The sequence below is a fragment of the Triplophysa dalaica genome, chromosome 12 (genome assembly GCF_015846415.1).
Source record: "Triplophysa dalaica isolate WHDGS20190420 chromosome 12, ASM1584641v1, whole genome shotgun sequence".
NCBI lineage: Eukaryota > Metazoa > Chordata > Actinopteri > Cypriniformes > Nemacheilidae > Triplophysa > Triplophysa dalaica.
This window is the reverse complement of record NC_079553.1, coordinates 3,688,353-3,714,320: the sequence shown is the minus strand read 5'-3', so window position 1 is coordinate 3,714,320 and position 25,968 is coordinate 3,688,353. Positions and strand designations below refer to the sequence as shown.

Sequence of the window (25,968 nt, the reverse complement as noted above, 5' to 3'; positions counted from 1 at the left end):
AACCCCCTCGCCTTACATACACATGTTCCCCACTTACCCAGTGTTGTAAAACTTTCTCTAGGTGCCTCCAGGTCAGGTGGGCCTGAAAAGCTGCCTTCATAAACAGAACTGCTTCTTCATTAGGAGGTAAAGATATCACTTTCTCTCCCATACACCTCAGCCCCTCACCCTCTGGACTCCCACAAAAGCCTCCGTTTTTGGAACAACCGAAAGAAAAGAGGGGAAAAGAAAAGAAACATTTTCATTAATGAGCAAGAGGGCCTAAGAGGAGCAGCGGCCTGATGGGTGGCCGTTCGAGTGCAGTGCAATTTCGGTGATTCGGTTTGTTCACATTTCATTGTCGCCACAATGTGGCAAGTCCATTCGTTCCACCTTTTAAAAGACAGCGATTTTTCTCAAGAAAAGTTTAAGTGGTGTAGCCCAGAACATTCGAATCATATAAATGTGCTTGTTGATGCATTCGTTATAACTCTTCCCTGCATCATTAAGGTTGAATCGTACATGCTCCGCACTCTCAAATTATGCACAAGGCTTTGCTATTTTGAGCCATCTAGTTCAGAAATATAAATCGATATGTGTCCGATGCTCAGATGCATCGCCGGAGCAACCTACGCTATGAAATGCAAGTATTCCCTATTTTCTAGGTCACAATATGTGGAGCGTTTTTAACAGATGGGTCAGCGCCAGTTCCCCAGGCGAACAGAAGTTTTTTCTCTCGTTCTGCATGTCATTTCTTTCTGGAGATGGGCTGTCTGTGTTATAATGTCATTTCAGGTACAGTATTTTCTTTTATCCGTGTGCAATTGCGCACGGCTGTTCATGCACAAAGCGATCTCTGTCTTTCTTGTTCTGTCACCTTAAAATACATTTATATCGGCAAATCCAGGTCGCAAATTTTTCTCTTAGGTCTTTATTTCTTCTCTATTGATTTATTAATGCACCTGTAATATCCGTTAGACCAAATACACCAGTTGCCATACAACACTAGGGAGCCTCATTACTGTAAAAATTATGTTTGGTATGAAACATAACTGTACAGTTAAGGTTGAATGTATGTCTGTCTGTAATTATGCGATGTAAGAATAGAGCCAGTGTTTGCTGTGAGGCCTCGCCACGACATGGATCCAGTCAAGACCCATCTTTCTCCCTCAGACCACATCTCAAAGAGCACCAAGGAGAAGACCCACCGCTGATGGTGAGGGGGGTCCGCTGGGACCCTGTGGCCCAACAACAGCACAAAAGACCGCTTTTGGGAAGGTGGGGACTGAATAAAAAATGTAAGAAAGAAAAAAGGCCAAAACAATAACTGACAGTGGGTGGATAGAGGAATGTAGAGTGTGCGTGTGTGTGTGCAGTACGGGAAAGTGTGCGGCGTTTCACAATAGAGATCTCCACCTGTTTACACTTCTGCTCCGGCTGCATTCTTCTGAGGCCTCTCTGGAGGGCTCTCACTCAACTCAGTCGGCTAACCGTCTCAGAACGGCATCCGCCAGCACACAAAGGGGCTCCGCGGCTCTCAAGCGGGGCCGTGAAAAGGAGGGAAGCGTTAGAGAGAGTGAGGGAACGGTCTGAGAAAAAAGTGACGGGCTGGAAACGACAAAGAAAAAGCAAAAAAGCTGAGGGGCGAAATGAAAAGATGAGAGGGTCTGACGGGCCATCCCCGACAAGCCTGCGTGCGTTTATTTCTCATAGGACTGTTTTATTATTTAGAGAAATAAGCAAAGGGTAAGAAAAAAACGACGGTGAGTCAAGAAAAAAGGCGCTCTGTCAGTTCTTTTTGTTGCAATGGACAAGAACATGGGTCAAATTGAAGGGATGTGTGAGGTGAGAACGAGCACACCAGAGCCGAGGATGGTGGGGAGGAGAGGCCACGCACCGGCCCTTTGTGTGCAAATTTCCCACCGCGGTCCTCGCAGTTTCTTAGCAGTTAATTAAAGAGGTGGAAGACGGTGGGGTCGAGGGTCTTGCGAGCGTTTCTTCGCTGCATGAATGAAGGATTTGTCCTAAACTGGGCGGCAAGAGGCCAAACAATGTCAAAAGCAATTAGCGCTGGCACTGGGCAGCAAGAGTTTCCACGAGTGAGCAAGCTATAACACACACGTTCTACCTAAATGAGGGTGTCCTTTAAACTTCAGTTGTTTTGTTTAAAACCAATTATAATAGCTTTAGATTAAGCCGGTAGCACTTTTAAAAAGGAATTAGAAACATTGTTTGTGTAGTTTGTATGGATGGTTTCATCGGACACACTCACCCGGCCCGAAGTTAACTTCTGGTATTTGTTTGGTCATAAAATAAGATGTTTATCTTTATTAATATTTGATTAAATTATTAAATTAAAACTACTCAACTTTGATTCTTAACGGAGATCTACTCAAAGTTAAATTTGAGCTACAACGTTTGTTTGTGTTGTTGCTGTTGAAGCCACCTATAACTTAACATGATGTTTTGTAAGTTTGTATGATGTACATTAGAGAATACACATAAAATCCGTTTGCATACTGCATACTGCTACTACATTTTTTATTGTGCACAGAACATTTTTTATTGTGCACAGACAACAGGATCCACATCAGGTGCGATGAACGTTCTTGTTCATTAGCGTTGTTTTAATGTTGATGAACACAATTGTGCTCATGCTTAATACAACCATACAGCAAGTTAAGAAAAATCCATGTTGACACTTTGTTGCCTCTCTCTCAGCTTCCACAACTGGTATCTCTTCTGTGATTGGCACTTATTCCTTGTTCCTGTCTTCCACCTGAAGGGTCAAGTGCCACTCTAATGACTCTGTCTCAATATGTCTTGATCTTGGCAGACTGAACTGGCAAGGTATTGTAGTGTCAGAATGAGGCCGATTTTATTTGTTGGACGGCACTCTAATAGCAAGTTCTAAGTGAAAGCTTGCAGGAAACGAAGCCAACTTAGTGCATTTTGACAAACTCTACTTGAACAGAATAACATCACTTCACTGAAATCCTCTGGACTCCACCTGAATCAGCTGTTAAAGGGAGAGTTCGTCCGAAAATGAAAATTCAATCATCATTGTCCGGTCAAGAGGTTGACTAAATGATGACCGAATTTCCATTTTCGGGTGAACTGTTTGTTTAAATTTGTCAAAAGTACACTTGACTACATCTCACATGCCTTCATGATCATTGAAAATCCACACAAACATCTATTTTTCAACAATATTTTTACTCTCCTTGCTTTTGTGGGAATACTCGCACTATGTTGATTGCACCAAGCAAATATTGCTAAGTTTTCTAAGCGCCAATTTACACCACACAGAAGTGCTCGGCTAAACTGGATTACTGAACGAGACACAGGTTTATGTGCTAAAATATAGCATGCAAAAGTGATGCAACTCTTTTGTAAATTTGCCCCGCGTGTTTACGTTACGATGTTTGTCTGTTAAAAATGTTGATAAATGCGAGGTTGAAAATATGTTTGTATTTTTAATGAGCGCCGTCTCATCACCTCATTAAACCCCTGTGTCTGTTTTTACTCGTACACCTTCTGGATTCCCCTTATCTCTCATGGTATAAATAACCAGCAAATGCTTTGCGAGTCTCTCTCTCTTGCTCAGTCTCTATCTCTGTTTCAGCATCTCTAACTCATAAATCCATTAGATTCTAGGGCTAGAGACAGAGAGAGAAGAGTCCATCCCATCCTTTCCTCTGATAAATCACGACTGTGTGTTTGTAATCTCCCTCAGGCAGGCCAGAAGAAGTGATCAGTGACAGAAGAGACGCGCGTCGACACAAACCACCTTCAGAGGGGGGCTGCAGGTAATCAGAGGGAGATTGAGAGACGGGCGAAAATTGCCATGCAGATTTAGAACCCATAAAGATGGAGCCGTTTCCTCCATATTTGTTTTCTCTCTCATTCTTTCCTTTTCCTCTTCATGTCTTCCATTTCTTCTCTTTCTTTTCCTTTTCCTCTCTCATTCTCATCCCTTTCTTCTTCCTCTTTCTATTTGTTATATCTACTTATTCTTCCTTTGTCTCTTCTCATCATTTCTTTCTCTCATTCTCCTTCTGTTTTCTTTGAACATGTTTCCACTTTCCCTGCATCTCTATGGGTTGCTAATTAGAGGCAGGTAGCCTAAGACAAGAGCCCGGGTTACTGTAACCTTGGTGGTAGCGTGGCTGCTCTTTTCCATGCGTATGGCTATTCATCACGCCTCCGAGACGTAGGGAGGAATGTGCAGCATGGGAAACGAGCGACCCAAGACGGGTAACAAATCACCCCCCAAACTCCCTCACTCCCATACACAGAGGGGACCTGGTTGATCTGACTACGCCATCAGCGGGTCTTGGTTTAGACAATTCGGGTGCATTGAAACACCCTCATACAGAGTCCTGAACTGATCTGGGAGCTGTCCTTTTGCCATTTAGTGTTGTGCAGTTTTAAGTAAATTCGTGGTGTGTACCAGTGTTTAAAGCAATCTAATGTACTGCGAAATTGATTATCCTTTGAGAAATTGATTTGTTGAACATTTAAGTTTATGACATACAGTAAAAAAATATCATGGTATATTGTAAAATATAATAATTGATCTTTTTTTTTTTAAATGACTAGTCTTTTGCAAAATATAAGATGTTGTTTATGACTATTGTGAAAATAGTTATTCTTGCATGAGCAAGATTAATACACATGCATAGACATATGCAGAATGCTCCAGTGACCTCTGACCTCACAGACAGACTGAAGGCCAGGGTATATTGTTCCTTTAAGAGCACACAGGAACATATATTAATACTTGGCAGGTAATGGCAGCATGGCAGCTCTGCATAGGCTCATAATCATGTCTGCATATGTGTATGTATGTGTGCGCTACAATTCCCCTGTGAAACTCACTACACCAATTTCCAGCCCTTGGCAATCACTCACTCACCACACATCTACATACAGGCTGATGAGCTCCTCCGAGGGCGCAGTCACGTGACCGAGCCAGTCACATGACTCTGAGCTCACCGGACTGGTGGATTCAATAAACGTGTGTGATGCGTGTCCATTGTATGTTTGTGTGTGTGTTGTGTGTTTTCAAACCCACCCATTCTTTGTCTTTACATCAGTTGCTTTGCATGTTTAAGTTAAGATGACATTGCATTAGTATATTTAGATTATTGTGAAGAGTTTATGGAATTTGCTGGTGACAGATTTTACTTGCTAGCATATTTTAAAATGAATTTAATGTTGTTTTTCTTTCTTCTGCTACTTACTTTGGAGTCGGCCTCTTGGGAAAAGTGCCGTTTGGACTTAACAGGAAAAAGGGGGGTATTTCCCAAACACACCGCGTCTCGTCACTGCCCTCCCATCCGCTGCCCCCCTCCCAATAACTCATCTCCTCACGAGCTGATGTAAGCACATATATCAGGTTAGTGTTTGCCACACAATAGATGAAATGCAACACACAGTATGCATTTTAATGTGGATTATGCCTGTAGTTCTTAAAAAAAAGTTATTTTTATGTTTTTACGTCACATTTTTATTGTGTTTATTCTGCTAGTTAGAAATAATACACAAAATACTTTTTCATGAGAAATTGTTAATGTAAGTCGGTTTTAAGAGTTTAACTGCAGTTGTTATTTTGGCCGGTCCGCATTAATCCAGATAAATATGAGAACACATATTTTTTCACTTTTTTAGTCCACATTGAGGTTTTAGAATTTGTATGTATGTAATGTATTGGCAAGTAACTTGCATGTTAAAATGTTACATACAGTATATTAAATGTGAAATATACAAATTGATTCTGTATTGGAATAGTAAAGAAGATAATAGTAAGCTTGTTTGGATTTATTTGGTGATTTTGTCATTTGGTGACATTCACACCATTATAAGCTACAAATTAGGGTGTAATGTGTAATGGTTAGTGTGCAAATTTTTTATTTTACTGCTATTATTTTTATTATAAATTCATTATTTTGAAGATATTGCACAAAAGTTATTCTGTAATCAGGATCTTGAATGGAAAGTGTGCGGCAGCAGCGAGAGCATCCTGACAGAACTTTTTGTCATGCCTGAAACATCATCAATCAAATTCTTGCAAGTCAGATGGGCGAATCACTGCACATGATGGGAGAGGTCAGTAAGTCTTAACCACACTAAAATAACAATCAATAATATCTATCCACGACAGCCAAGGTCCCAACACAAGTTTCGACACCAAGAGAAATTAGAAATTGTAGAGGTGGAAATCTCATACTGAGCTTAAGCATACCCCCCCAATTTTTTTCTCTTGTTTGTATTGATGTGACCTTCAGTTTCCATCATTCAGATAACATCCATCAAACATGCTGGTAATCATGAAAAATGAGATTGTATTGGTGCCTGATGCACAAAACACCAAACCATAAAGTGCCCTTTGATGTAATTGTAATTTTACAAAGTATTCCACATTTCTACCCCAAAGATAGAAAATCTTGTATTTTCTTAACCAATGATGTAAGCTTGCTTTGATCACTGTATCTAAAAAATAACTGTTTAACTTGCAATATATTAATATATTTGGAAGTGAATTGCCAGGAAAATTCCCCCTTTTCCCTTTCCTTTCAAAATTGGAATCCAGTTATAATGAGTTTATTTTATGCCTTTGTGGCACACCTCGCCCGCATCACTCCCGCAGTACTTTAATTTTAATAATTCACACATTGATTTCAAAAGTAGCAGCTTCAGGACATTAGCATCTGTTACTTTCCTGCACACTTCACTGCAGTCGGCCCACACTGCTCCGACTGGCCACTGGTCATCTGGCATGTGCAAGTCTCAGGAGAACTGACCAGGCACTGGGGAAATCTACTGCTTGTTCTCTACTGTATCCAGGGGGCAGAGAGAGCTCGTGACAGAATGAAAGAGCAAGGAAGAGCGCCGGCCACAAGACCTGACCGTTAATCAGGGGCAGTAAGAAGCTGATAGGCCGTAATTGAGGATTTATCTGGGGTCTTCACAGCACTTAGTGCCCAATCGACAGCAGCGCGCAGACGCTGGAATGAACGCTTAGCCCCCTGAGAGACAGAGCAGCAGCTGAGAGAGAATAAAAATGAGAAAAATGGAGACGCGAGAGCGGGTAGATTTAGGAGCTTGAGAGACACGGTGTAATCACGATGAGTAAAGCAGGATTCAGATAGAGCTAGTGGATTTGTGCAGTCATTTACTTACGATATGTACTGTGTGTTTTGGGGATCTTGATGGTTATTGGCTGATGATGGACTGAGCCTGCCAATGAGAAACCAGGGCTGGGACTGACGTTTTTTTGGAAGCTGCTTTAAAGCTGTAGATTTAAAGATGCAAGTTGTAATTTTCTAATCAGGTGATTCATATCATCATATTTGTAATCAGTATTTATTTGGCATAAAAATAGGCTTCTTATTTAGGGTGGCGATTATAATAAATAAGGTTTCATTTGGTTGTTTTTTCAATGTATAGTGACACTATTATTTTAAGTTAGTACAGTAATTTAAGGAATGCATGCAAAGTGAAACCAACACTTTGTGTTTTCTATTTCAGACACCGGCATTGCATCACATAGATCAAGAAGAACAAAAGTTTGCGTTCCAGTTTCTTCACGCAAAGTTTACTTGGTACACAGGACACGGCGCTTCAGAAATGGCTGTACACACCATATCTTAACATTATCGATCTGCATACCTGCCATCACAACACAACAGCACCCGGCCACCAATTTACATCACACGCTTCTAACGTACCGCCACCTTAACCCCATCTGTTCATACATCACCTTCATGTATGCGTTTGTGTATGTGATCTTATTGCATGCAAATGTGTGTTTAAATGTACACACGCCCGACCGTGCGTAGGGATGCTTGGCGTGGGGGGGTCGAGCGGCTGCGGTGGTAGGCGGTGACAGAAATTGAGGGGGACGGGGTGGCAGCTGTGGGCTGCTCAGAGCACTGTCAGAGCAGAATGATTAATGAACGGCAGCCCCAGCTGAGCCTAACCTTTGGAGAACCGCGCAGGACATCTGCAGAACTGTCAGCGCTCTGACAAGGACAGAGCTGAACAACCAATTATTTCGCCATCACTAAGGTGGGCTGTCAGCTTAATCCTAGCCATTCACTTAGGCAAGGACAGGCAAATTTCTCCTTTACATACACATAGAGGCAGGGCGCTGCATGGACACACATACACACAAACAGACACGCGGTCGCATGCAAACCGCTACGGTGAAACGCGTACACACACATGCCTAGACAAAATAGAATTAACCCCCACTGTGCCAGAGGTGGCGGTGCACAGGTATCTCCAGCCATCGAATGCAGTGCTTACAATAAGTACAGTAGCTCTACTGTGGTATAATGATGACCATTTGAAATACCAATTGTAATTGATCGCCTTATTCAAATACTGTGGTATTTAAATGTGCTTCATGATAATGCATAATGATGCTTTAGAAAATACCATGGCAGTGCAATACTACATGTCCAAATAAAGATGATGTAACTATAGTATACTTGTAGTATTACAAAGTTGGTTAGTTGTCATATGGGACTCAAAATGTGTATATTTTAGTACATTAGTACCTACCCTCATTTTTGTACAAGTTATGTACAGGTTCAGGTAGATCCAAATAACTGACATTTGAGTATTTTTTGGTTTACTTGATTAAAATGAAATTGACAGCCATATATAACTGCCACAAATACACAATACGTCAATAAAATTTGACACTTTAAGGAGCTGCAGTGATGCTTTTTTCCCAATAAAGAATTACAATATAATTGCTATATAATTTTCTGTTTTTTATGTATTTTTTTACATTTTTTTATATTTCAATTGATTTGACATTCCTAATGCATTATTATATTGCATATTAAATACATTATTTAACAAGTTAACACATATTACATTTTTCATAAGTATCGTTAAGCCCTGGTTTCAAATATACATTTCTCATACTATATACATTTATTGTCAATTAAATAAACAAAAGGCAGGCCATGGGATATTTCTTCTATTTGTAAAAATTAGGTGATTTTTTGTCCAGAGGAATGACTTGTATATCTTATTTTTCTGAGTTACTTTTACTGAGTTACCCATACAGTGTGACAACATGAATGTGTGTTCTGTCTACATGTTCAGATTTTTTTATTTGGGTATCAGATAGACGTGTGTAGCTTTAAGGAAACAAAACTCATTTTGCTTGTATATGCACACTCAATTTTGGGTCAGGTAACAGGCCTAGTTTAGGCTTAATTTAAAATCCAGTCAGTGAAATTTGGCGGCCTCCACCGGTGAGGTTCTGAATTGCAACCAACGGCTAACTCCATCCCTCGCCCTTCCTTTTCGAAGCATTACGGTGGCTGACACAGCATTAAGATGTTGTCACGTTTTCGTTCTTTGCCGAAGGAGATAACGTATTTACGAATCACACTCTGTGAAGCAGTTTGTCTTGTCTTGTTTAGACTATAATGTAGAAACAACAAGTTAAATTCCATGCAAGGGAACTAGCGGTGTATGTAGACAGAAATAGTTCATTCTAAGGTAATAAAAACATAACGGTTCATTATGTAAGGTCTTTATACACCTCTGAACACATAGTTATGTATATTATATTGCATTTCTATCAACAGATCCTCCTTTGACACCATTCAAAATTGAGAGAGTCGTGAGTAGAACTCAAAGAGTAATACGTGGATCATTAATAGTTAAAGATATTCAGATTATTATTGGATGCTTCTTTTGCAGGTCAATGTGATAGAGAAGTTGCTCTGGTGTTTTGTTAGTCATTCACACCTGAAGGCTCATGACTGTCCATATTTACTGCAGTCCTCTTAACACACGCTAATCAACCAGTGATTAGCTGCACGAATTGATTTAATCTTAAGCGCGTGTATGTACAACTGTTTTAATGAGCGTCTACCTTATGTTTGTGTGTGTATGACAGAGTTTACGCGTTTGTGAGTGTCTAAACTCCACTGTAGGGTTTCCGCAAGGATGCCGGATGTGTGTGTGTGTGAGTGATGGTGATCTGATTGAGGCGTTTCTTTGGCACTAACGAATGGAGCTTGGCCGGCGAGCCTATTGACAGACTGTTGATGAAGCTCAAGGGAGAGAGAAGAGGAAATTAGGCGGGAATAAAATCAATTACCTTTAAAGCTGTCCCTCACCGCTAGCTGGCTCAGAGACAGTATGTGTGATCTGTTGGAGACACCAGTTTTGCTGGTCACCAGCATGTGTTGTGTTTTGGATGCTGGTCCTCAGTCTGGGGTGCTGGTGTCTTTAACAAGCTTAAAGGTATGGTGGGTGATCCTGTCCAGAATTATTTTGTCATGTTGGTTGGAAATCTCTTTACATCCTAAAAGCAATCAAGAAATGTAGTGTTTAAATCATTTTTTATAATAATATTTTGTCTGTGAAAGGAGTTAACAAAAAACGTACGCCGAATTAAAATGTTCTGGCCGAACGCAGTGACTGGTCATGTGTACATTTTCAGCCAACGTAATTTGCATATCACAGCGCAACCTCACCTGGTGGTGAGTTGGATCCGATGGCGGGGGAGGAAGCTGGACAGACTCGGCAGACCCAAACGTACAGTGAGGGTCTGTTGGGAACGTTTGGCCGAATCCCCTGTCAGAGAGATCTTCAACTTCCACCTCCGGCAGAGCTTTGACCAACCCGAGGGAATCTGGAGATATTGAGTCCGATTGGACCATGTTCTCCACCTCCATTATCAACGCGGCCACTCGGAGCTGTGGCCGTAAGGTCTCAGGTGCCGTTCGAGGCGGCAATCCCTGAACCCGGTGGTGGACACCGGAAGTAAGTGATGCCGTCAAGCTGAAGAAGGAGACCTATCGGGCCTGGCTGGCTTGTGGGACTCCTGAGGCAGCTGACGGGTACCGACAGGCCAAGCGGACTGCAGCCCGGGTGGTTGAGAAGGCAAAAACTCAAGCCTGGGAGGAGTTCGGTGAGTCCATGGAGAAGGACTATCGGTCGGCCTCGAAGAGATTCTGGCAAACCGCCCGGCGCCTCAGGAGCCCAACGCTGTTTACAGTGGAGGGGGGGGGCAGCTGTTGACCTCGACAGGGGATATCATCGGGCGGTGGAAGGAATACTTCAAGGATCTCCTCAATCCCGCCATCACGTCTTCTATTGAGGAAGCAGAGACTGAGGGCTCGGAGGAGGACTCGTCCATCACCCAGGCTGAAGTCACCGAGGTAGTCAAGAAACTCCTCGGTGGCAGGGCACCGAGGGGGGATGAGATCCGCCCTGAGTACCTCAAGTCTCTGGATGTTGTGGGGCTGTCGGAGACAGTGCCTTTGGACTGGCAGACCGGGGTGGTGGTCCCTCTTTTTAAGAAGGGGGACCGGAGGGTGTGCTCCAACTATCGGGGATCACACTTCTCAGCCTCCCCGGGAAAGTCTATGCCAGGGTACTGGAGAGGAGAATCCGGCCGATGGTAGAACCTCGGATTCAGGAGGAACAGTGTGGATTTTGTCCCAGTCGTGGAACACTGGACCAGCTCTATACCCTTCCCAGGGTGGTGGAGGGTTCATGGGAGTTTGCCCAACCAATCCAATGTTTTGTGGATTACCAACTTTTATTGATTAGTAACAATATTAGCAATTAGAAACTTTTATATTTTATTTGAAATTTGGGAGAAATATTGCTAGTTGTTCACAGAATGAAACATAACCTCAACACATACCTATAAATTGTCCATTTAGAAAAACTGAATAGTAAATTTAGAGAAACAGATTTTTTTCTTGTATTTTTATTGAAAATGTTTTTATTTTATTGAGTAATTTGTGACAGATTTGTGACAAGCAGTGGGACACTTAAACTCTTTTTTGCATTTGTCTCAATCATTGGTCTGTAATGTCTGGGAAGACCAATCACAGAGAACTTCTGTACTATGTACCGGCCTACTGACCATATGCAATTTATAGTCGCATTTGAAACTTGCCACTGTGTTTGAGTGTCTCCATACTGTAGTTTTATACATATTTCCCTGTCTTTGTGACATCTTCTTGTGTGTGTAAGTGACAAACCTCCAGCTTTGAAATTGTATCCCTTTTGTGTCTTTGTAGCTGGGGTCAACCATGCATTTTGCAGCCCGAGGAGAGAAAAAAGAATGAGACTGAAAAAATAACGTGCTAGCTTTTAAGGAAAAGGTTTTCAGTGAGACAGTTGAAGGATGAAATGCCAAGTCAAGCCATGTGAATCCGCTCTGTGATTTGGCTTGTGTATATTCATGAATGAACTTCATGTTACTGTGATGCATGAGATGTCTCAGCTGACACTCCTCAGTAGATTTGATCTCCTGAACCGATTCTGCTCCTTTGTGTTTAGACAAATCGGCTCAGCCTTTGAATTCATGAATTTTCACAGACGGGGCGCACTGAGTCGTTGCGTCGCGCGGAGAGAATCGCTCGTGGCTGAGGGTGGGGGGCAAGTTCTTTTTAGGGGTTTCTGTGATTAAGAGCTCATTAAAAGCTTGAGTTAGCTCAAACGACAGTCGAGATGGGAACACTTGAGAGGAGGTGTTGATGTGGTTCTAAAGTAGGTTAGTGGACCACAAGGCGTGTAGAGAAACACACTCCAGAAGGAACTGTGAACGTAGGATAGTGGATGGGAAGAGTTCTTCTGTGGGCATTGGCTAAAACTAGCTTTTTTACCATCATTGTGGTTTTTGTGAACCATGATACATTTTTTTATAAATGTTCCAGCGAACTAGCCAATGTGAGCTAGACGTGCCACCCAACTTTGTTTACATAATGTGACATGTTGAAACATTAACTGAGAATAATAAAGGGTGTGGTTCGTTTTATCAAGAGAAATGGAGACTCACAAAGTTAAGGAAACCGAGTTTGACTTGCATATATGAATAGTTTAACCAAAAATTTTTTATTGCATGCTTAATAAAAAAAAGGCAAACTTTGGTTTTATGGGAACGTTAAAAGTAAAGTTCACACAAAAATACAAATCCTGTCATCATTTATTAATCCTCATATCATTTAAAACCTATATGCAACTCTTTCTTCTGCGGAACACAAAAGAAGATATTGTGACAAATGTCTAAGTAGTATTGCGTCCATTCAATAGTAGTCAATGGAGGCCAATACAGGTTGGACACCAGTGTTTTTCATATTTTTCATATAGATTTGAAATGACATAAAGGTGAGAAAATGAGGAAAGAATTTAAAATGTTTGGTGAACTATACCTTTAAGAACCCATACAATTATTGACTGCTTAAATTTATACAAGTATTGGGGGTAGGAGCATTCTCCAAGAGAACGTTTTACTTAACGAAATCAAAGATAGGTTATGTTTGGTCCATTTTGCATAAGGTTAGTTATGTCTAAAATAAAAAGACTAGATTTTTTATGCAAGGAGCATGCATGTACGAGAAAAAGAAAGCAAGATTGAAGTATGAAAGTGCAAACAAGTTAAGAGTGCTTGTATAATTTCAGACTCTTCACTGAGTGTCTTTAGCGTAGATGTAAGAGCTCCCAATAACAGGTGTCAGCTGACTAAAACATTTTTCTCTGTCTCCTGCTATCTGGAGCGGTACAAGAGCTCCTCATTTAGCATCAAAGCAGTGGGGTTCCTCTGTCTCTCACCCTTTCCCTCTCTCTTTCTCTGCTATTGCCTCTAGGTTCACCCTCTGCAATTAGCTTTTCCTCTTTCCTGGCCCGCCAGCTCTAGTGAATGAGGTGGCAAGGTGACAAGGGTCAAAGAGAATCTTCTCCTTCGTGTAGATGATTATGTCTTAACCTAGCGTTATTCAAAGGCACTTGCCTGTGGGCATGAATCTACTCGCCGTGTGCCAGAAAGACAGTGACGTCTCTACACAAATACACACACACAGACACGCACACACAGCTGTACTCCTCATTGGATGATAATGACAAGGAAATAGAGTTAGGACAGTGGAAAAGACTGCCAGGTCAAATGTGTGTTCAGCGCCTGTTTCTGAGAAAATGACAGCAGTGTATATGTGCGTTTTTGTGGGAATGCCGCAGTGTACAGCTTGAAAACCTAACTATGTCTAATACATTTTTGTGTTTTATGTCTAGTGCAGTTATTAAGAAAATAGCTCCTAATACATTTTTATGACGTGTGTAGTTTGAGCTGTAATATTAAATTCATATTGATCTATAGACGTACGAAAATGCTGCCACTTTCAAACTAAACAAGAATGTTGATCAAAAGGGAAGGTGGATTTAAATGCTACTGTCAGTAGATTTATGATATTAAAAGAATCAGTTTTAAACGGTTGATTTTTTTAAACAGTGGTTATAATCACAAAATGTGCTGAGACATTGAACTGTGATATCAATATTTATATATTAATTATAATCCATTTAAAAAACAAAAAAACAACAAAGCAAATCAAAGATCCGCTTAACATTTCAGTTCTGTGGCTTATCCGGAGCTTATTCCGTTTTAAACTGTATTTGATTTGCAAACGTGAAATTAAGCGCTTCTTTAATAGAATCCTAACCTTCATGTATCCTTTCGTTTCGTATAGGCCGGGACAGTGATAAGGGCTGAAAATAACTTTGGGGACAGGGGAGCCGGTGAGGGTCACTGCGGGCAGGGTCCCCTCAAGGGCGTGGAGTATCTCCACCAAAAGTGTTAAGAACTTCAAAGGGAAGTGGGCAGAACCCCAGAGCGGGAGTCACCCAGGGGGAAGAGGGCCAACACGGGCAGCTGAGATGAGTTCAACTCACTCCGGATCTACCCAGCCCAGTGGAGAGAGCGGAGTGAAGCTTAAAGAGCAGACCTGGGCATGAGCTTTCATCCTGCGGGACAAGAAACCCTCTCTTGCCCTTGAGAAACCATTGAGGAGAAGAATGAGAAAAGAAGCGAACTTCACGATTTTTTAATGAAATTGAGACAGTTTAGGCATACATTTTTCTTTTTAACTTATGCATTTGATGTTGAAGCTTGCTTTAATATGGTCTATTTTTACTTGTGCAAATGCTATATAAAAGTTGGACAGTAGTTAGCTTTATACTGACCATGACTATTTTGGTTAAATAAGTAAATTAAGATTCCTATTTTAAAACCATCAATTCTAAATCTAATTCTGATTGGACAAGGTACATTTAAAAATAGCTTTTGTAAAATACTTCAAATACGCACGCACTGAAAAAATATTAACATGAGTCAATAGCTCGGGTGTTTTCAGTATCAATAATGTTTCAAGTATTTCTCCCAAAATGGCTTAAATATCTGTGTCGGGAATAGATACAAATGAGACTCCTGTTAAAATGCGATGGTACTGTGAGTATGGAGCTATACAATTTGTATAGATTAAATAGTCTAAAATGATTTAGTAGTATGAAAGTGATATGGTTTTAGATCAATTTAAACAAGTAAAATCTTTAAAAATATTGCATACAGATTGCAGTCAAATCTGAGATCAGTTTCTGACATTGAAGTCTGTTCTGAAAGTCTACACTATCAAAAACCCTTCGTGGATCAAAACTTGCTTAACTTAAACTAACCCAAGAAGTAATATTTGACCCAACAATAGGTTAAAACAACCCAGCATTTTGCATTGAAACAACCCAGCATTGGTTAAATTACAACCCAACTGATAGGTTTGTCCTTTTTGTCCCAATGCAGGATTGAAAATAATCCAATAGTATCCAGAAAGTATTAATTTGTTCTCCCTTTAAACTTCATGCTGTCTAGAAGAAACAATCGAGGTGTTGTTTAAAGATTTTTTAAGCATAACTTTTTAGACTAGATAATTTTTTTAAGAAACTGTTATTAATGCAAAAATGCATAGGCAAAGCATAGAAATGTAAATGTAATGCTACATCAAAGCGTATACTCTCCATCAGAGTTAAGGGTACAGTGGCTTATTTCCCCAGGTTTCAGAGAGCCAATGTAAACACCATGATCTCATTTCAAACAGTACTGCATCGCCTGCCTTTACTTCCACGAGCAGCGTTTCTTTTTGTGTGTTCTGGATTACAATAGATGTACCTCTCAGTGCGTATACAGTCTCCTACACACATGCACATACATCTCGAGACATTAATAAATCTTATGCTAAAATGGCCTTACCAAATATAAAAATCAAATATTAATCAACAAACTTAATTAAGTAATGAGTCAATCAATGAATCTGCTATATCCAATTAATCTGTTAGTCAAGTCAATGCTCAGTTGTTGGCATCACTGCTGTACAACGCAAGGCTTACCGCCGTGTTGATTCTTCTTCTGAAGCATAATTAAAACACATGGAAACATTTATCACATAAAAAAAGTATTTATTATAAGTGCTGGAAGATGCATAATATTATGCATAATTACCACTAGGAAACAAACAAGGTAAACGGAAAAGATATTTGCCAACAAGACGATTCCGTCTCTCCCCTCGGTAGGTTTATTTACTCATTCCAGTCTCTGTTTACTTGTTTGTGTATTCATTCCTCCATTATAAGTGACTTCTACTTTTCAGCGCTGAATGGCGATATGCAAAGGCAATTTGCTGGTAGTAACTTTCAGCTGGGCAGTGTGTGCGCGTGTGAGCGTGTGTGGTTGTTTAAGAGGCACTGAAGCGTAGAGGGCAGCCTAATTCCATCCCCTTATTTTGGCCCATTACGCTATGTATGGAAGGCCTGTTCTCACTCTCTGCATTGTAATTATTTTCCACCCCAAAGGCAGCTGGAGGCGACGGCAGGATCCTGCGTATGGGACCACTGCATTAGGTGTACATTGCATTATTTATTTGCACACTGGCCACGGACGGACGGATGCCCCGCGTCCACCGAGACCGCAGGTACGCTCAATGTCACCTCTTGTGGCGTCTCCAGCCGGCATTGCACGGGTTCCACAGAGACACAGAAGCGACTGTTTTAAAGATTTGCGAGTGGGGAGGAGGAAGTTGCCCGATTCAATGATTTAGGGTATAGGTAGCACTCTTAAGAAAAATAGTTTGGAATGGTGCCAAATTCTGGTGCTCTGGGTTGCACCAGTGGGAGAAGCTTTTTGGGTCATTTAATGACGTGTCATTAGGAACAGAAACAGTTCATGAGCAAAATATATTAACATGGAAAATATAACCTAAACAAAGCTATTCAACAAGAAAAAACAGAGAAACACTTGGATTTATTAATTGGAAACTGATTAAGTTGTAAGACAAGTGGTGGTAGGAAGTGCTGACCAATAAGAGGACCGTGATGTCCTCCATCATGAAAAGATTCCAAACAGTGCTATTTTTTTTACATTTCACTTCCAGATCTCCATGAGATAAAACTCTACTGTATGTAAGAACTGTTGACTGGACAAGGGAGAAAGTCACTGCAATCCTCCAACTCACTTAAGGCTACATTTCCTTGCAGTGGCCTGGGCATTTTAAGGTGGGCATTGTTGGCTCGAGGTGCCATGGGTCTTGATGTTTTAGCCCTGTCCAAACAGTATGACATGTTTGCTGTGTAACGCTCTGCCGCGGGATGAGCTTACACGGGTGTGCTTCATGTGTCTGTGCTGACAGTACACTGGCCATCGCAGACAGCTCTCGGTGTGGTAGTTAGGCTGATCCAGAGTCAGCAGGTCAGTGATCCTGCAGTCTCAGGGGGAATAATGGCCGTGTAGTGTGTGCGCGGTCGGTTGTGTATCTCTCATGGCCCTTGCTGACCTGTCAGATCAAAGTCTGTGGTCCTTATAAGCTCTTCTGCGACATCCTCAACCCCTGTCCCTCTCAGCACGGCTCAACGTCCCACACATACACATGACGACAACATCAACGGCATCAGCCAGACTCTGCCTCGCTCACACGAGACTCTGACAACTAAAAAAAGCCCTCTTTTTTTTCCTCCACTCCCTGAATTTTGCCTCGATATCTTTGGCCCTTTGGGAAGAGGTGGGCGGCAGGCCGAGGACAGGCCAGTGTTTCGTCCTACAGCAGTGAGGGAGAGAGAGGTAGGCAGAGAAAGAAAAGGATAGACAGTGTGAAAAGACCGTGTTCTCCACTGCCCTCCACGCCCTAATCGGAGCTGACACTATTGAAGCCACCCGGATGGACAGGAAGTAGGGGAAGCATATTGCGGGCGGCAGCCTCCAATTATTTTTCTGGCTCATAAGTGTGGCTTGTTTAACCGGGGCCTGCATGGCTGACAGGATCCTGATCTGCCAACAGTCTGTCACACGGCCACGGACACAAGTCCTCCCCAGGGCAAGCACAGATAACTTCAGTCTATTCCTTACCAAACACACACACACAAAACTGAGTATGTGCCCCATGTGTGGGAGAGAGAAGGCGCATTTGCTCTCCCAACCGTGTTTGTGTCGAAGAATGTTCATGTGTATTAGCCAGAATGTTTGTGCTGGCGTAGCCGACTCAGTGCTCTGCCACACTTCTGCCCCCTTAGCGTTCATAGTCGGCGTACTTATTTAAAGCTCTCGTTTGGGTCTTAGCAATGCTTAAATGCCTCGCTGGATGGGCACGCGCTGACATCGAGCTTGCTTGGAGATTGCAGCGAGAGCAGACGCGTAGCATATGGTTAGTTGGAACTGTGTTTTGCGCCACTTTGCGGGCATCGCTTCCCGATTGACGCTTTGGGTGTGACTGAAAAATAATAAGCGAGTCAGCTTCTCAGGGGCCCAGATGAGATTCATTTACACTTATGAAATCTCCACTTGAGGGTGTGTAAATGTGAGACTGTGTCCAGACATGTTTGTTTCCAAGAGTGTGAATGGAAGCGTGTGAAAAAGAAACCTGAAATATTGCCATGGGATTTACATCACCTACTACATGTGTAAAAAGTTTTTTAATTGAATTAGCTTGAATAAAAAAATAAGCAAATCCATGGAAAGATGAGTCGGGGTGTAAATCAATAAAACGACCGAGCAGGGCAATGTTTTTGATGAGCAGCAAATTAAATATATCTCTCCCCTAGGTTTCTGTTTTAAATTATTTCTCTCTCGCTCTCCCTCTCTCTCTTTCTGCCTCTGCCTCGGTAAATTCTTGCACTGGGAATTACAGATCAAGCTGGAATAATTAACACATTAAATAAAAGAGCCATACGTCAATGGGAGGTCCAACACTAGGGCAGTGAGTTATTGTTTAAATTAAGGAAATACCCAATCTCCTCAACCGGCCATAATTTGCGCAGCCGTTCGCTGTGTTGTGATGCAATAATGAGGGTTACACACTCTGTTGAGTGTCTTAATGGGCTCTGGAGAGGTGGGGTTCCCCTTGTCATCAGCTGGCTGGCCACACTAGCCTCTGTTGCCAGGAGAGGGTGTAAATAGAGAGTTAATCTATTTCCCACATGCGATGGATTTGGCATGGCCCTGCGCTGAGCGGCACACAGATACTGCAGAGGAACACACAGCTGATTTGATTCATTATTTCATTACACCTCACGCTCTGCACCCTAATCTTTTTAACTTTAAGATCCACTTACTAATTTCAGACCTCTGTTAGTTAAAATTCCACTAACATCACATTTTTGTGTTATTGAGTGAACGTTTGTCTGGGTTTTTTTTTCATCTGATATAATGTACTACTCAGCCCTTTTTAAGATACATTAATCATTTTTCATATTATTTTGTACAAAGACCAGTATATGTCAACTCAGAATAACATCTACACGTATTGACATTTTGAGACAACATTATTTTGTTTGATTTAAAAAAAAAAAAAAACTGTAAGATGTAATATAAATTTATACAGTGTCTATGTAAATGAGTTTTTAACTAAGGGTGTCTAAAATGGCCCTTTCTATACATTTACCATATAGTTCTACACATTAATCTTAAAGTATAATAATGAATAATAAAAAAAATACTTCTATATTCTACAATAGTCTAAAAAAAGAATGAAATGAACATAATCCTTTTCTTGTGTTAAATCAATTTAATTTAAAACCACAATGTATTTGGTTTTGAGAAAGAAGTGATTTCTTGAAAATATATATAGAAAATAAATTATAGAAATTTGCTGTCATGCATGTCAATTCTTTGGATATATTGTAAGTAGTCAAATGCGATAAACCGTATAAAAAAATGCTCATACTTACAGAAATATCCCAAAATTGAGATGCATGTAAGAAGAGATAAGAAGATCTGAAAACACATCTCTTCCGTCAACACCTGACTGCTATATGATACCAGTTTTATTTTATTGCACATATGCTTTTTGTTGTCCTTATGTTGTTCTAATTGCTTCCATTGTTTCCCTCATCTGTAAGTCACTTTTGATAAAAGCGTCTGCTAAATGACTAAATGTAAATGTTAATGTAAGATTGTGTATTTGTGGTCTTTTATTGTTTTTAAAGAGAAACAGGATGTGAGGCTCAGGTCTGAAATAACGATGGGAAGTCTTTCAGACAGTTTGCTTCAAAGAACCGGTTCACCGATTCTTTTACGTCCTGATGTAATGATGTCACTCAGTTTACACATCATCGTCATGATCTGACACATTTCTTACATAAAAGTTTTGCAACTAAAGCACACAAATACAGACGCAGTGATGTGCAGCGAGCTATGACATTTTAAGTCTTAAAGATAAAAAGTGAACAATTCATCAGCGTTTTACAGACAATATGATCCATGCATAATGCAATACGATTTATTTGTTATTAAAGGGGTCATATGGCGCAAACCCGTGTTTTTCTCTGTCTTTGTGTGTTATTAATTGCCCTTACGTAACCTTCGCTGTCTTCTTTGATTTGATTGGTCACCACATCGGCTCTGTGAACAGTAACTCTCGCCTTCTTACATTTGATTGGCCAATGGCCACCTTATTTTAACATGGAGGTCCACTGCTAGACTGCTGAAGAAAAGAACTACATATAGACTTTAAGGCATTTCTATCACACACATTTGATGACACACCACAGAAAAAATGGCGGGTGCGATCCTGCGTGAAAAAATGGATGTGTGGCGCGAGAGAATAAGAAAACAGTCGATTCCGTGAGTCTCACGCCTAATGCGTGAGGGTTGGCAGCCCTGGTTCATGTGCGCTCGTAGCATTAGCACAGCATCGGTTGTCAACACTGTTTGGTAGCTTCACGGTGAATCACGTATGGTCACTATCATTAGCTTATTGGTTCTCAGTCGGATGTGTCCGAAAGAAGCTCTCGGTTACTGCACTACTGATCCGAAAGCTATTTTAACCGGTTCTTGACTCGAGAACCGCTCTGGCATGAACGTAGACTGTGATCCGTTACTCACAAGTGTGGTCTAGCAATACCGGTGGTATTCTGTTCAAATGTTTAATGGCTTTTGTATAATTTCACTTTGAATATAAGATACACATTGTTACTTTCGACTCCATCAGTAGGAACGAAAGTAACACACAGGTGAGTCAAAAGTAACACCAATATAAGTTAGATTTATTTGTGTTACTCTGGTTTTTATCAATTTAACTAACTGTGACCTTGTTCATATGTAACTGCAAACACCTTATGCCTTTTATCTTTGCAAAAAAAATATTAAATTACATTTCATTTAGAATTTCAGTTTCATCACACGTTTAAAAAATAACCCGATAGTACAAACTTTAATTGTTTCGGATATTTTATTGTTGGTAATGTCAATGGATTTTATAAAATGTTTTAACACTATGAAAAATATGAAAATTAAATGAAATTAAATGAGCATAATCTAATTACATTAGCAAAGGGACGAAAGTAGCGGACAGGAACTCCTGACATTTAAACCTGATTTACTTTTATCATGAAAGACTCTGACAAGGCAAACTTCAGGATGTGTTACAGCACTTAAGCACCTGTAGATTGATCATTACTGTGACACATGAAACGAGAAACACAACTTGTTATTAGAAAAAAGCACAGCTTCAGAAATATACTTTCTGAAAAACTGCTTTCCGGACCTTACTGCGGGATAAGATGACGATATCACATGATATTCGGCAACAAGGTCAAAGGTTGCATGCTAAACATGACGTCAAAGCTTGAAATGCAAATGTAGTCAGGGCTCTGAGTAAATCGCTATGTTACTCTCGTCCCTGCTCTCCCCTACATATAGCGATAAGGCAGTAATAAAGTCCCAAACATATTTCCAATGTGTTTTATAGTATCACACCTTTGATGTTTGTTAAATATCTGACTTACAAGCTTTTTATCTGCTTTAAAAATTACACGCATGCGCAGTATCATTGGTTCTGAATCGGACGTGTCAAAAGGAAACTGCTCTGGATTCAGTGTGTACTGTTGATCTGAAAGCTGCTGAAACGGCTCAGTATCAGCTGCTCGTGCTCATTGGTTCTCTCTTCAACCAACTTCGGTTCAATCGGCTACTCTTGGATTAACTGAACAATAAAAAGGTTTATTTCGAGTAATTCAAATAATTTGTGTTGAAGTGCTGTAGTGGAGATGCGAACTGTTTAGAAAGATTCAGTCCGATTTGGTGAACTGGATTGACCGGTTCACTGAAAAGAACCGGTTCTAAAGAACGATTCATCGTGAACCGGCCATCACTAGTCTGAAATCTTTACAGGTTTAAAACTAAAGATTTTTACAGAGTAAAAAGATGTCATCGTAAGGCTTAGGACACAAATACTGTCAAATATGTTTGCTGAATTGTGAATTCATTCAATAGATTTGAAAAAGGGTCAAGGGTTCTTGCAATTACAACCTCACAGGAACACACACACACGCACCCTCATTGAGTCGTATACTACTGGTGAGGTGCAATGCAGAGCAGGAGCTTGTAATGCATTACATGTTGCTGGCCCTGGCTAGAGTGCGAGGAAAGCGAGATCAATACTATTGACCTGTTTACCTTAGTGCCGACCACACAACCCTGTGCTCCCGTTTACCACTTGAAACATTAAACCAGACTATTAGTAATACTTTGGTCTTGCTCTTTAGCAATTGACTAGCACAACACAAAGTCCCTTACCTGCCTGATGCCAAGGTAAGAACTGGTAAAAATGGCCTTCCCATGATTCCCTGTGCTAACCCCCCCTTTTACCTTGTTTTCCTGCTGATGTTAATATGGTCACTCAACCCTGTCAGGCTGCGGGGCATTGTGGGTTGACTGCCTCAACCAGAGTTCCCTGGAGCACTTTTGGATTCACGCATACACTCGTACAGCCTCATCTACTTAGCCATCAAAAGGAGCAGGATTTCTTTAAATGCTTATATTTTTCCCTGCTTCCCTTTCTATTGCTTGTTTGTCTATTGATTTCTGTAAACCCCTCCAGCCAGCTTTCGCTCGCCCTATCCCTCCACTCCTCTGCGTCCCTGACCCCCCCCACACACACATTGATTTATTTTTTTATTTTTTTGCCAAGGTAATTTGTAGAGGGTATCGACTTTGGAAATTCAACTCTCCACACCTTTCCCTCTCTCTCACTTTCATAAACCCCCTACTCCTTTAAATTTAGGCAAACTCACTGACATATGGCTCTCCAGTGAAGGAATTTCGTTCTGTCTCTTTGTCTGTGCAGTTTTTCAAGTTTGTACAAAGCAAAACTGGAAAAAACTGTTTTGAAGTGTCATATGTATTGTGTGGCAACATAAATGTGTACGGCTGCCAGTGTCTTGAGGTATCTTACATCTAATTGGTCATTTTTGTTCATATTTGTAATGTAACCCAATTAGCATAACTGTGTTCATTAGCATGCTATTTCACAAATCTTCATGCACGCCGTCACGGGATGTGGGCTGAGCTTCGTGTCAGGGTTCACTGTGAAGCTCCACAGACTTTTCTTTATGCCACAGATGGATACTTAATTGTATTTTAAAAAATTTGGAAGGTGTCTATTTGTGGGTTAAACACATTCACAATTTAATCGTTTAATAGGTTTTAAGATTCACACAGGTGTTAGTACACTGCAACCAAGTAACATTAACAGGTGGACACAGAAGCCTGGCAGATCATACTTAGCTATTCTCTCTCTCTTTTTTATTTCTCTGCTTACATTTCTTACTTTTTAATACTACTGTGGCTTACCTTCATAAGTTTTGCAGTATTGCAGACATGCTTCCGGTGTGATAAACAGTCTGTGACTTTTCTCATTTGTATGTTGCCAGATAAAAAGGTATCTTCTAAATGATTAAATGCACATGCAAATACCAATTCGACTACATTTGAGAATGTCGCCTGTTGAAATTCAGTTTATGTGTCCTTCAAATGTCTCTTATTTTGCAGACCTATTTTATTGACAGCCGTCAGTCACTTGACCCGGAGTGCTGGCTTTATTATTCAGAATACGGGGTCTTTGCACAAACAGTCCGAAATTGTCGTAAATGTTTTTTCGTTTTGGTTCTTGTTTGTACTGTGTCTCTGAATTGTCAAAACACCTCTCAAAAGGCTTGTCTCGGATGCGAAAATCACAGAAAATCCAACCCAGTCCGAATTGTTTATGACGGACGAAAATATTGCAGGCAATGTGTAAACTTGATTGACACAACGAGTTCGTATTTATTTCTTAACGTACGGAAATTTCGTACGCAAGGCAATGACCTTTAGAGAAAGATCAGGGTAGATGGGAGCAGCATTAAAAAAAAAAACTTGTCGTTATGATGCCATTGCTTGGCAGTTGCTAGGGTGTTCTGTGCCATAATTTGAAAGATCCCATTTCCAAGTATTTGCGATATTTCGGTCCCTTAAAGTGGCTTGAGTCATTCCGTTAGTGTAAATCTGAAGAAGATTTTTTTTTACTTAGCAACCAGGAGATGCTTGCTTCTATGTCCACCGTTCACATAGTTTGGCATTTACACATATCTGCCCTCCCACGCAAGCAAAACCTTGCATTTACAGTATAAATCTTTCTATCAGGTCACCTCTAATTATTTCATTTTCATGTTCACGTGGTTGACCTTGCACAGCTCTGCCCCCTGTACACTTTTCATCTCTGACTGTGTCCTGCCCCTCTGTGCTATCATCATCATCATTATCAAGGGTCGCAAATATTTTAAAGTGGCCACAGCATCTATAATTTCCAGGACCTTTAAAAGCCTCTTTTGGAAATCAGCATAACACAAAACAGAGCCAATTCCGAGACGAAACTCCAATCAAAATAAAAAACAACATCCTAAGAGCAAACTTCTAGTGCGCTAGAGGCAATTACCATACCATACGTGTGTCCATACAGATTGGCAGAAACCCTTTGGATGGTCCTGAATGAAGGCTTTGACCTTGGCTCAGCCCTCACTTACTTCATTAGCTCCTAGGCTCTTATCCGCAATAACGCTGGCCAAAAACCAATATACTCACTTTACACGGAATGGAAGCTTACAAAATATTATCATAGAAAATGACCGCCATTGGAATTCACCAAGGGCAATTCTCCTTACCCCTTAGTACATTTACAGATGCACAGATATAGAAAAACAGGGATGATGCCAAGTTAACCATCATATGTAGGCTGACCCTTGTGTACGTGCAAGATCTAGCCTGAGGGGTCAAGGGGGTGTGGGGGGGCTAAATAAATGAATAAATCAGAAAGGGAGGAGAGACAGTGTGTGGTCGATAGCGTCAAAAGCGGATGACAGATCTAAAAGAATGAATATTGATCTCAGGCGGGCCTGTGCTGGGCGACCAGTGGGAGGTCAGGCTATGTAATTAGAGTAGTGGAAAGGCAAAACCTCATCTCTCCTTCTCTAAACGCAAGTTTGCTTCTACATGTTTGTGTGTGTCTAGCCTTATCCTTCTTTTACTGACTTTTCTGGAAGGTAGCGATCTGTATGTATTTGTATGTGGGAACTTAAGGACAATATCACATAGAACGCAGGCGGATTCAAGGGAAGGGATTTATCTGCTGGTTTAACATGTTGTTTTGTGCCTGAATAATCCAGGTGGCGGTTTATTCAGTCAGTTTTACAGCTACATGTGAGAGGCATGATATAAACTCGTGAGCCATTAAGGAAAATGATGGCCGAGTCCTTGTGGTGTTACATCTGATGTTTTTATGGATGGGCTGCACTCTCTCGCGTCCTGTCTCGCTCTTTCTTTCCGTGGCTTTGACATCTCTCACTTTCTCGCTGGCTTTTTGACAAATGCCA

General features: G+C 40.9%; 1 long non-coding RNA gene across 1 annotated transcript; it reads left to right on the top strand.

Moving 5' to 3' along the window:
* Window positions 1–5,270: 5,270 nt before the first annotated feature.
* Window positions 5,271–8,253, top strand: LOC130432390 (uncharacterized). Its single transcript, XR_008908462.1, has 3 exons — window positions 5,271–5,380; window positions 5,966–6,090; window positions 7,513–8,253. It is a non-coding gene; the product is annotated as an uncharacterized LOC130432390 (long non-coding RNA).
* Window positions 8,254–25,968: the final 17,715 nt, after the last annotated feature.